We start from the raw sequence: 12935 nt of genomic DNA, 5'->3' as shown, positions 1-12935 counted from the left end.
CGCGCTGAGCACGGCGTGCGGGGCTGGGGCTGGGCCCCTGCGGCTCCTCTCCTGCAGGAAGATGTGGGGGTTCCCTGGTGACCCAGCAGCCTTCGAACCGGGAGCTTCACGGCTGCCAGAGTCCCTTAAAACCTCCGCACTCCGGCTCCACGGCTGCAGTTCTTGCTCTCTTTCAGCCGCTTTGTGAGAAACTCACCATTATTTCTTGCTGGTCAAACTCTCTTAGTTTTCCTGTTGTTCCTTTTGACTGAACCTGCAGGTTAACGGAGACCCAAATTATGTCTGTTGGCTACAGCAAAGCATGTAGCAAGTAACCTTAAAAAATAGGATTTTTTAAAGATCAAAAAGGCTTGACATTGCTGCTTACCCTCAGTCTTTAATTCTTGGTCATTACACCAACAAATGATAGGTTCAGATAAATGTATTCTTTTCTGGGTTCTTGGGAGACAGCAACAAAAACCTGCGTTATCCTGCTCAGTACACAATAAATGGAAATTCGTATTTGGCATCAAACTACAGGAAAAGAAATGCTGCTGAAGGAACTCTTGCTCAGAATCGCCCCGAAGCGTTCGCCTTCCCCCCACGCCAGCTGCGGAGATGGCTAATGATGGTGCTAGAAGGGTTTGCTGACTAGTACAGAACAGCCTGAAGCACCTTAAACCGTCCCAAATGGCAACGGCTGCGCTACGATGTGGACAGAAAGGTCAGAAATAACGGAACTTTTCCGCTACGCCGTTCGCGAAAACGCCCAGCAGAGGGGGGGCGGCTCCCTCTGCCCCGCGGGGCAAACAGAGCTTCGCTGCATTCCCCGGCCCCGCACCCTCGGCTCCTGCTCCCGGCGTCGCGCAGCGGAGCCCGGCCACGGGTGGCCGCAAGCTTCCTATTAGCGGTCTGGCCCTGAAAAATTCCACTGAAGCCACAATCCCGAGCAGTTAGCGGGAATCAGAATGAAGGCGCATTACAATGAGGACATCAATCTAAAAACCAAAAATAAAATTTAAAAAAAGTTATCATTCAGTAGGAAGGACTAGAACGTATTACAATTCAATTTGTAAAACAACTACAGTGAAATAATGCCGGTTGCTACACAGATCGGGGGGAGACAGGCAGGAGATTAAAAACCTAAGGTTTTCACCTGAACTCATCTCATACCCATGAAATGGCTATTCATTATAGTGTCAAAAAAGGGGAATTTGTCAGGCCTTCAGGTGGTGTAAATTAAGAGCCCTTCCATTTGTTTCAGCGTAACGATACCTGTTTACACCAACAGAGAAACCGTGGCTTGAAGTCCTCCTCCTTGTATTTAATCTTCTGGCTTTCGCTAAGCTATCAAAAGACGTTTTTACAAAAAATGACTCCTGCTAATTTTATCAGGCTGCCTTCAGAGGCTCGAAGCACTGGGTCCGATCTTTATCTTGGCTAAGTTGGTATAAAATCGGAGGCGCCCGCTGCTCCAGTGGCAGTACCCTGAACTTCTGCAGAGCCGCGGAGATAATCCTCTGCCAGCCCTCGGGGCTTCTTTTCTAGTCGAGAGCCCGCGTTCAGGCAGCGCTGAAGGGCAAGGGCTGCCTGGCTTCCTTCACGCCGACAATCCACCTCCTTCTGGTGGAGCCAGCCCCCCTTACTGTTCCCGGACACTAAAATAATAGCTTTTTCTCTGCAAAACTTCACACTGGGGATCAATCTGTAAATTGCAGACATAACCAAACATACACCCTTTAGATAAACCTTCAAATAAGACTCCAAATCCCACATTTATGTCTGAGGCAACTGGGTTCTTTTTTTGCATTTAAAACTCAGATCCGCCAGTCATCCATTTATTCATCCCACTATTTCTTCCACGTAAGCCCCTAAGCAGTCATGTAGCTCTTTAAAAATAATTTGAATCACACTATTTTAGTGCTTGAGCACAATTATTTCAGAATCAAATAAACCAGGAAATAAGTGGGTGAAAGAAAATGGCCTGCATGTACCCAGGTGGTAAAGCAGTGATGGAAACACGGACCGGGATGGAGTGGCAAACTGGGATGTGAGGGGAGGGGAAGGGGAAGGGGAAGGGGAAGGGGAAGGGGAAGGGGAAGGGGAAGGGGAAGGGGAAGGGAAAGGGGAAGGGGAAGGGAAAGGGCAAGGGGAAGGGGAAGGGGAAGGAAAGCTCTCTTCGCTGCACTTTACGCTTCCCTGTGCCTGGTCCCGCCGCCGCAGAGCCACCTCCACGGGCAGAGGCCGGCGTTCAGCTCTCCCCCTGCGCCCACGAAAGGCAGAGCAGCCTTCTGAGCCTTCAGCCTTGGGCGGCGGGGCCAGCTCAGGCTACGGGGGTTAACTCCTGCTTATTGGAATGAGAAAGCAGACGCCTGTGTGCTCCCAAATGACTGGCCCAGCATTGTGCAGGCACTCCAGAGCAGAGCACGACGCTGAACACGGGCAGGTAAGAAGCAGGCTGGTGACTGACTCACCTGTGAGAGCTGTGCTGCTGGTGCCCAAGCACACCACGGACGGTGTGTGAGAACGGCTGTACCCCGGGTGGGACACCTCCACAACGCAGCAGCGTGACACAGCCAGGGATGCCATCCCTAGGAGCAAAAAGAGTGACCATATGAAACTGGAAAGCCAGTGAGCGGTGGGCATGCCACTGGGATTTCAGAAGAGTGATTAACTGGAATTCATATTAGCTAGGGGAATCACCAAACCTATTTAAAACATGCTTATCATACACAAACGTGAAGTGCCGTCTACTCCACGGTTACACACCGGGGTTCACAGCGGTGCCACAGAGACACAATTCTGCCATACTGGAGCATGCCCATCTGCTCTGGTACGGAAGTCTCATTGAAACACATGCTATGGAAACGCAGCATATGGTTACCTTCAGTCAGAAAACAGCGATGCTATAAAGCGAGCAGGAACTCCAGCCGTAGTCAATAGAATATATTCCGAGATAAATCCACTGCGGTCCCAGTCTTCTTTCATTCAGTCAGAGGTTTCTGGAGAAGAAAAGCTGCAAGGTGCCTGCAGCGTGCGACAGCGTGCCCAGCGACGCGCACACAACGCAGACGCCGCACTGTGCTTGCTGAAGATCAGCCCCGGCGTTTGCCCAAAGGCCACGAAGGGGCAGCGATCCTTACCACGCTGGTGTCTGCCTCGGGCAGCACGGGAGGAGAGCAAGCTGAAAACTGCCTTCAGACCCAGTTCTGGGCACTTAGGGTACCTGCTCCACCCGAGATACGTGTTTCAGGTTCACACGCGACACCATCACCCAAAGTTCAAGACGCATTTTTGTTTACCAGAGAAGCTGAGCCCTGTTTGGTGCTGGGGCTCCTGCTTTTGCCCGGCTGGGCCTTTGGATGCAAGAGCATCCAGGGAAAACGATTTAAAATAAATTCACCATCTGTATGGGAATATACTCTCACGCCGGGATATACCATTCTCTGCTTCTGTTAAGGCTCAGCTTCTTCAAACGCTGGCTTCAGCATCAGAGCCTTTCTCCGTTGCTGCGGGAATAAGAAGGGTTCTTTAAGGCAGCGGCAGCAATTTTTTCAGTTGCTTTCCGTGCCAGGGTTTCTTTGCTAAATATCAACTGCGCGCTGCTACAGCAGTGACTGCTCTCAGCTTCTGTGCTCTGTGCTTCTGTTCTCCAGCCATGCCCATCGCATCCTGGGGATCACGTTCAAGCAGTTCTTGAGATACACTACACATACCATTTTCTCTCCAAGAGTCCTGATGGCTTTGCAAGTTAATTAAAATAGAACTTCAAAGGCTTTTGCTAATAGATTACAATATCTTTGGTTTCATGACATCTGTTAAAATTCACAACTAAGGATGTCATTTTTGATGAAAAACATGTTCTTTTACACCCAGCCCATTTATTTGTGTATTTATTTAGTGACAGAGCATCTCATTTATAAGAAACATGCAAAAGCAATCATTAATCATACTTTTGTCATAAAGCAGCTTCCCCAGCAGTTAACTAAAAATCCCCAGACAAGCTGCTCGAATGCGGGTGTCCTGAGGACAGCCAGCGAAACCTCACAAATAAAGCTGATAGAGTCTCCTCTTTTTTTCAAAGCCCAGCAGAGATTTGGTGGAGGAAAACAAAAGAATTGGCAAAATCTCCAAAACCACTGGAGTTATCTGGAAAGTATACAGCACTGTGGATGAGAAAGAAAAGTAAATCAAAAGCAGTTGGCATGATCACTATTTTCAGTGTATCAGAACCATTTCGGGATAAATTAAAAAGTGGTTTTGTATCACTTACACAGCTCATAGGCTGCATCACAGCAGCAGTTTGAGCATTCCAACTCAAGTGGGAAACAAGCGATCTCAGCCACAGACAGCCCCGTTTGACAGCGTTTCCGTGCTCAAGGCCACGCTCGCTTTAGCAGACAGACATTTCCTCTCAGGTTTGTCCAACCCCTCCTGCCCAGAGCCCCACGCGTGCCCAGGTACGGGGCTCTGGCGGTGCCCTCAGTGGCAGCCCTGCTGCGGAAACCCACCGCTTCGCTGGGGCCACTGCCGTGACGGGGTCCTTTCGGGACAGTGGAAGGTCAGCACTTTGTTAAGTTTCCCCTCGTTTCTCCTGCCGTGCCCAGCTCGCTTTGGGAGAGCTCTGCCAACCACATCGGCCCTTGATGTGCGGTAAGCAATCTGGCGTTCACTGCAGGATCTGCACTCGTGACACACCTCCCACCCCTGCCAAAACGCCACAACGGGCAAAAGAGAAGGAAAACTCCAGAAACAAAGGAGAAAAGGCAGAAGGTTGGGATGAACTGTAAAGTTTGATCTCACTCTGAGAGACACCGACAAGATCCAGTTACTCCTGACTGAATACACGCACACCGTGAGCATACGGACCCATCTGGGAAGGTGGCTGAGACCCACATCCCCAGTTAGCCCAAGTGCTCTTTTTGTAACTTCACTGAGCATCCTCAAATCATCCCTCCGTTTGGCGCGTGCTTTGGCTGTGGCTCCCGGCCGAGCATCGCTCCTGCCCGTCCCTGCCTGATGCACGTGCTCCCGAGGCACAGGAGCCCACCCTCAGCTCCCCATTGCGGCTCCATCACGGCTCCTGCTGGGGTGCTCTTCCCCGCGGCACGTGCTCTTCCCCCCGAGGCAGCGCACCAGGGCAGCACAGACCCTCCTTCAGAAGGGCACCGGACCATGCTGGGGTGCGCTGGCTCCCCGTCCGCCCTGGGCCGGGCAGCGTGAGGGCAGTGTGCTGCCCAGGGCTGCCTCCTGCAACAGTCCCGCAGAAACACAAGCCAAACATCCCTGCACAAAAGCTCTGACGTTGAGGATCAGATTGCTCTTTAGCATCAAGGGGTGAGTCCTTGAGGTTGTATGGATGCTGGGTTCGGCAGCTGCAAGGGGCCACAGTCTCTTCTTTAGCTTGGAGAAGAGGAGGCTGAGGGGAGACCCCATTGCCCTCTACAACTCCCTGAAAGGAGGGTGGAGAGAGGGGGGTGTTGGCCTCTTCTCCCAGGTGAAGAATGACAGGACCAGAGGAAATGGTCTGAAGCTGCGGCAGGGGAGGTTTAGGTTAGATATGAGGAAGAATGACTTTACTGAAAGAGTGGTCAGGCCCTGGCACAGCCTGCCCAGGGAGGGGGTTGAGTCACCATCCCTAGAGGTGTTTAAGAAACATCTAAATGTGGCACTTCAGGGCATGCTCTAGTGGCAGAGATTGCAGGTTGTTTGGTTGGACTCGATGATCTTAAAGGTCCTTTCCAACCATGAAGATTCTATGATTCTATGATTCTTCGCAGGGTCTCGCCGCGTTCGAAGCACCCGGTGCCGCAGCAGCGGAGAAAAGGCACCAGCACAGGCAGAAAGTTCACTCAAGCTGAACATCTTCTCCTGGCTGGCTGTCCTGTTTGTGCAGTCTTTGCACTCTGTTATCAGAATAGTTGCAGAAAAAAGTTTCATGCTTTTGTATATAATTCCTTTTAAAGAAATATGTTCTGCCTCATTCTATGCTGTAATCACAGTTTTAAAATGCTGGCATAATCACTGAAAGCACAACATGTCTGTTCATTTGATTTCCAATTTGCCTTAATGATCATTCTTTGCCACTGAAAAGGACTCTGGACATGGAACAACTATGCAAATAAGTTGTGAGCAACCTGTACAGGAGTTCATTTCAGTGGGTCAAAATATCCTCTCTGTGGATATCAGCATGTTAAAGATGAACACCACCTTCTGTTGGTGAGGACCTCTCAGCCCCGCATTACCCCGCAGGCACCCCCAGCTCCCGCAGCGAGGGCCGGGTCCAGCACGGGCGCTGATGGCGCGGAGGCGGCAGGGGCTGCCCTCTCCCCGGCACCCGCCTTGCCGGGGTCTGCTGGGATGGCTGGCGCTCCCATGGCTGGTGGCTTTTGGCCACACTGTTTACCTCCTGGGACCAGCTCTTCGCAGGCTCGTGCTCCTCGCAGGGCTCCGCTCCCCCTGCGGAGAGCGCGCGGGGCTGCTCCTCGCCTGGGCTGAGAACTCACCGGTTTCGGCGTTGCCACTCGGGCTGACGTGGCCGGCCACTTTGACATAGAGGCATGAAGGTCATTATATGTGCGAGTGATTAATGGACTAAGTCTGTCCTGAGCTCCTCTCTACGCTTTAATGAATATACTCGGTATTCAGGAGGAACCTAGAGGGTATGCAGCTCCGCCGATAAAACCCATCTTGCAAAAATCAATGAGAGATGAAAAGCCCGGTGTCCATTACCAGACGGGTTAGATGCAGTGCATCACCTTCACGACAGCACAGCCTGTTACCAGTCTGTAAAGCGCCATCTTCTATCCACAGGTTGTTGTTTATTAAACAGTAACAAACAACAACACCCAGCTTTGTGTCTGCACTGCAGCAAACTAGAAATCGTCCTTGTCGGTCATTGATCTAAAGGTAAGAGAACTCAGCTAATCCAAAATCCTCCACTATTGTGATTTTTTTCCTTAAACATTACCTCTGCATTTTGGACAATATAGGCTTTGAAACACAAAACCCAACTGACTTACAGAGACCTGCGGAGAGCTGGGTGTCTGGGAAGTAGAGCACAGACCGGTGGCAGTTCCACAAGATCATTCTTCTAAAATGTGTGATCAGCAGCAGGGAGCGTTTCCAACACCCTTAGGATTTTGAGCGAACGCCCCGGAGTCCGGTGGGAAGCAAACCAAAGCTTAGTTGCGGATGTTGGCTCAGGCGAGCAGCCTTTACCGCCAGGTGTGGGCTTCTGCCTGGTAAGTGCAGAGGAAGAATCCAGAGCAGGCTGGAAAAAAAAAAAAAAACAACGAAAATTATTTCCCTGGCGGGTTTTGTGGCAAACTCTGCAGCAGGATCACTAAGGCAGATGGTGTGAGAGGACAACAGCAAAGTCACCTGCGAGTGCTGGGCTGCGGCGAGGCGCCGGTGGGGTCGGTCGGACCTTAACCAAGCCCGAGCAGGCGTGGGTGGAGGGAGAGGAGCTCCAGCCCTCCTCCTGCCCGGGGGCTAACGCCGCCTCCAGCCACGGAATATGGTGCACGCTGTGTGCAGCCCTAATTGTCAATCTTTTTCATAAAAACCTAAAAATATTAGCTGTGTTACAAGCGAACCTCCGAAAGGCAGTAAAGATTCGTGCTAGTGCTGTAAAATGTCCTATAGCTCCCATTTTAAAGGCTGTCTTCAACCTTTCGCACTTTGATTTCTGAACTATTGTGCTTTTTAATTACGATGCAGTGAGAAAACAGCAAAGGCCATCTTAAAAAAAAAAAAAAAAGGTTTAAAACTGAAAACAGGTTAGATCACTGATATTCTGAAGCACAAATATAGACAGTGCCAGATTGCCTAGGCTACCTACACCACCTCCATGCATCACAAAGCTCAGATGGCCTCAAACTAGCCAGATCTAGTTGAAAAACATCTTAAAAGGATAGTTTTACTTTAGCTATTTTTTGCTAAACTGGCTCGGATATTCACAGCCTCAAATACTTTGAGCTTATTGTAGATAAGGGACTCTTTGCATTATGACATGGGGTGACTTGATACGTAACTTTCCTTGACTATCTTTCCACACTCTGCACAATGCTGCAAATGCAAGATATGGCAACCAGCACGCAGCTGTAGCGATTTTTTTGAATCTCTCTTGTACACTATTGTGAAGTGAATTGCGACATCTCTCGAAGTAAAACCCTCTTGCAGACATAAAGCAGACTCCTAAAGGAGGAGGATGGCGGTATTACATTAGTTCAGCGGGGCACAATATTCTTCCCTAGAAAATGGCATTTAGCAAACCCTGTATTTCCTTTATCATGTTAGAGAAGACAGGAATCCAATAACATTCACACATTTTCATAATCTGTTGCGAAGTGCATATATCTGTGTGATATCAGCATGGGTTAGAAACAAATATCTCAACGTCTGGAAGTGTGCTGGAAATGAACCCTGCTGAACGTGAGAGAGGATCGCTGTCAAACCACAACAGCACTGTGGGTCTTGGTGCATCCTGATCTCAAACTCGACAACATCTTCATGTAAACGAGTGAGTATCCCAACTCCCTGCTGTCTCCATTCATCATTAGTACAAGGATGACCAAACAACACAACGTCTTTTGTGTCATTCTTACACAACTCGCTCCCGCTTGACACTTCCACATGGCTCACTAGATACAAAGGCCAGAGATGCAACCACGGTCATTGCTCAACCCGTCCACCATCAGTGACCTGCTTCAGTCTCATGTACATTGTATTCTTCAGAAAATAAATAACTTAAATAATTCCGTGAACCTCGCTTGTTGCACGTAGAGGAATTAATCATTGGGGCTCCATCTTCTGAGAAGGTCTTTCCTACTTCCTCCCTCATGCGCACCACTCAGAACCAGTGACCTTCCCTACAGGACTGCTTGTACGCTTTCTCAAAGTGCCTCTTCAACAACCAAATACACTATGAGAAGAATGATAAGCCCAAATGTAACTTCACAGGGCAAAGAACCTCTCTTAGGTAGTGCTCCGAGAGTGACAAAACCCACAATAGCCTCTGCGGCATCACCCAAGTGTAGGTTATTTTCGTTTTCAGTTTGCCTCTAATACATTCAACCTGAAGTAAAGTTTTTGTGAATTAAGGGCCTTCATTCAGTCTTCTTGTAAAATTAGCTTTTATCACACCTGCCGAAGATGGTTCGCACATTCGTAAATATGGAAATGTGTCATTAAGATGAGGCGCTTTGGTGAAAAGTCAGTTGTCATCATGTGCAGGCAGTAGATCTACTGATCCACAAAGGCCACGGTGCAGGTCGCGCCAGGCCATTCCTACCTTCACCTTCTTCCTTCAGCAAAGTGCCTCGCGGGGGGGGAGCCATTCATGCTATGATGTTTTGTAGAATCAAATCACCACTTCTGCAGTCTAGGGCAAACTATATCTGAATCAAAGGGCATCTGTAGCAATAATATCAAATATGACAAGGCAAGTATGAACCGGCTCTAATAGCTGAAGACTTTTTGACTTTTTAAGATGTTCAATTGAACATTTAAAAGGTTTAGTCTCATATCAGGTCTAGAAAGGACCCTGGGGGCAGGCTTAAGTAACTACGCCATTAGGCAGTGAGCTGCAAATTGCCTATTAAGTCTGACTGAAACTGTAAAATTGCTTTTCACAATGCAAATTAATGTAAATAAGAACAATTGGTTACACATATCACAGACTATCAAGTCGACGACAGATGATGCATACTGTTTTTTCCCCCTGAATTAGCATTGCTTTAAAGTTAAATTTAGTGTGTGTTTAAGAGGTCTGGATGTTCCTATGATAAATTCCATCAATGCATTATAAACAGCACGCACATCGGGATGTATGTCCTCTATTATATGAAATAGAAACCTCTTCTTAGGCAAGGCAGCGATACTTTCTTTCAAGCCTAATAGAAACACCACAAAGCAAGCCATTTACTCAGCAACACATTCAGCCGTATCTTAACCTCATTGAGAAGAGTGAGATTATGAATCAGTTATAAAGCCATTAGGACAGAAGGAGAAAAGCTGCGCGTTTCAAAAGCATCGACAAATGATCAAAGCCCCCATGTCGAGCCTTCGGGCTCCAGTCAGTCACTAGTGGGAGCAGCTGCGTGCAGCAGCTAACGCTGTCACTGCCAGGAGCGCTGGCTGGGCATCGTGTTTTCTACATTTGTTTCCCAAAGATGCAACACTATGTAAATCAGAAAGCTCCCCTTCTTTGCCTCATCTTCGGTTAAACGGAGTCACCAAACACAGGCACAACTTAACTTGGGAAGAACAAGGTCTATGTCAAGTGACAGACGTCTTCAGTCTCAGTAGTCCACTTCTATTCTGCAAATGCATCTTTCAGGAAAGTTCCTCGCTGACAGCAAGGGGCAGAGGCACCAGCGCAGTCAGAGCAGAGTTTTCCTATTTAGTGGTGGGGGGTGTTCTTATCAGAGATTCTGCTTATCAGTATTAACATATGTTATCTGAATTTTTACATTCCATTAGCTACAGAAATAACTGTCATAAGTTTATTACAGGCTCTTGCATAAATCAGACATCCTGATAGCTCCCCGAGGATTACAGCCTACCTTGGTGAGGGATGTAAAGGCTGTAAAAGAATCAGGGGTAACCAGAGTGTGGTGCGCGGCACAGCCCCGTGCCGAGGGCGACGCTGCTCCAGGCGTGCGGTGCCAGGGGCCGGTGTTCCAGAGGATGCGCAAGGGCAGCAGACCACCCTGGGGCGCCATGGCCATGCGTACTCCCTCGGGGCATGGGGCAGAGCCACCTCGTACGGCAAAGCCGAGACCACGCAGGCTTGGGTTCTCAGGAAGAAAACCGCAGATGTCATGAGACCCATGAGGAGAATCAGCGGGGCTGGAAACTCAGCCCACATCTTGCACGGCCACGGAGAAGGGCCGTGAACATCTTGATGCAGCGACTGCTGTAATTTCAAGCCATGTTCACCCCTTTCCTTCCTTGTTGTGTTGCTGTCTTTTCAGCAGCATTGTCTTCTCTTTTTCTGTCATTTTAATTGCTGCTTTAAAGAAGAGTATCTGGAAAAAAAGTCTGGTACAAGGTGCACAGGTCAAATAAACACCATGTTTGCTTATCTTTCAGGGCATAAATTTTAAGGAAAAAATAATTAGCCACAAGCTGAGACTGTTTTCTTGCAGCCTTGGGGACCTTTCAGTGGCAGTCAGCTTTCTGTGTCTCCCTCTCATTAACATATTGGTAGATATAGATTAATTAGACCAAAAGAACTTACACCAAATTTGAAAACATTGACCTATATTTTAGGTTGGTTGTCTTGGTGTCCTCTGGGGTTTGTTCAGGTCTTGCTGTGTTTGGCTTTGCTGAATGCATTACAATCTTTTTATATCACATTACTCACTATCTGGGACATAACGTTAAAGATTTTAACGCCTGTATCAGCCAAGCCACCCTTCTTTTCCTATAACATTATGGATTTCAGTGATATGTTACAGATAAAGGCTTCATTTATATAAACTACAGCTTGCAACCTTTCCACAAGAAGATAAAATGGCATCGGCTAGGCTGTATTCAGCAGTCCCCCTTCAGGGTCAGACCCCAGAAACAGCTGGAAATTCGGTGGCGACGAGCAGCAGGAACCAGGGGAGATGCTCTCCGCAGCTCCCTGAAAGGAGGGGGCAGCCAGGGGGGGTCGGGCTCTTCTCCCAAGGAACAGGCCATGGGACAAGGGGAAACGGCCTCAAGTTGCGCCAGGGGAGGTTTAGGATGGATATTAGGAGAAATTTCTTCATGGAAAGGGTTGTCAAGCCTTGGCCCAGGCTGCCCAGGGCAGTGGTGGAGTCGCCATCCCTGGAGGGGTTGAAAAGCCGGGCAGACGTGGTGCTGAGGGACATGGGGTAGTGGTCACTTGGCAGTGCTGGGTTAACGGCTGGACTTGATGATTTTAAGGTCTCTTCCAACCAAAAGGATTCTATGACTGATTCTACGACCAGAGCCACTCAGCTGCAAAGCCTCCCCGCAGGCTTTCAGCAGCTTCCAAATGCCAGCACGTCTGCGACCTGTCTCCACCTTGCCTCCAGCACGTCTTTCTCCCCTCCCGTATCTTCAATGGCTTGATGGCTATGGAGCTACACCTTCAGTGGCCATCCCAAGAGGCGCGGCTGCTGAAGCTCAGGGGAGCTGCACTGCAGGTTAGGAAGGAGGTTGAACATCACCTGCTTCCCCCATGAGCTCCAGCCCTGTTACCAGCAGGGACTCGGCCACCACCCGGTCGCACGGCCCTGCCTGACCGGCGTTGACTGGTGCCATCAGCCTTTCCAGGTTTCTCCAGCTATCGCAGGACTTGAGCTGCTACAAACAGTGCTCAGGTCAGCAGAGGATGGAAAATGGTCTTCTCTCCTTGCAGGGCCATCCCGTCCTCCCTCATGGAAAAATCAATAGCCCAAAAACTAAAAAATGTCTGGATCCATAGCATTTCCACTGCCCCAGGTATCAGCTGTGAGCTTCTTTACGGTCAAGCACTAATTTGATGGAAGCTGTTGTACTCTGTCTCTGAATATATTTCTTTGATAATGGTGTTCAGCACATGCACCTGGTCTGAAAACCTGTATTACCCGACAACAAAGTATAAAATGAATCCTGAAAACCACCAAATTTGAATGTTAAAAGGCTGTTTTCTAAGCATCATGGCATTCCCTGTAAATCACTAATGGTAAAATACAAGACTTTATGATACTGTTACTAACAGGCACAGTTATTTATTAGGATTTTTGAAATGCTGGAAACAGGATCCCTATGCACATAAAATCATAGTGATTTATTTTAATGCTTTTTGTAAGTAAATTCTTAACAGATGGATGGAGCACCAGAAGGGTAACACAAGGGAGTCAGCAGGTGGACAGAGAAGCCAAGAACGGACTGGCACTGATCAGATTATCAAATCCAAATACCTTGAGACAAGCACAAGCTGCCCACAAAATGGGCTG

The 12935-nt window shown here is 48.8% G+C and overlaps 1 long non-coding RNA gene across 2 annotated transcripts in view; it reads right to left on the bottom strand.

Moving 5' to 3' along the window:
* Positions 1-12935, bottom strand: part of LOC134519546 (uncharacterized) — a 56462-nt gene that overhangs the window by 16871 nt on the left and 26656 nt on the right. For both annotated transcript variants that reach the window (XR_010072248.1, XR_010072249.1), the window contains 2 exons: positions 2864-7252; positions 2454-2570 (listed from right to left, as the gene is read on the bottom strand). This is a non-coding gene — a long non-coding RNA (uncharacterized LOC134519546). The remainder of the gene's footprint in view (positions 1-2453; positions 2571-2863; positions 7253-12935) is intronic.

This window comes from Chroicocephalus ridibundus, chromosome 8 (genome assembly GCF_963924245.1).
Source record: "Chroicocephalus ridibundus chromosome 8, bChrRid1.1, whole genome shotgun sequence".
Classification (NCBI taxonomy): domain Eukaryota; kingdom Metazoa; phylum Chordata; class Aves; order Charadriiformes; family Laridae; genus Chroicocephalus; species Chroicocephalus ridibundus.
The sequence above is the reverse complement of the archived record's forward strand: the minus strand, read 5'-3'. Positions and strand labels throughout refer to the sequence as shown.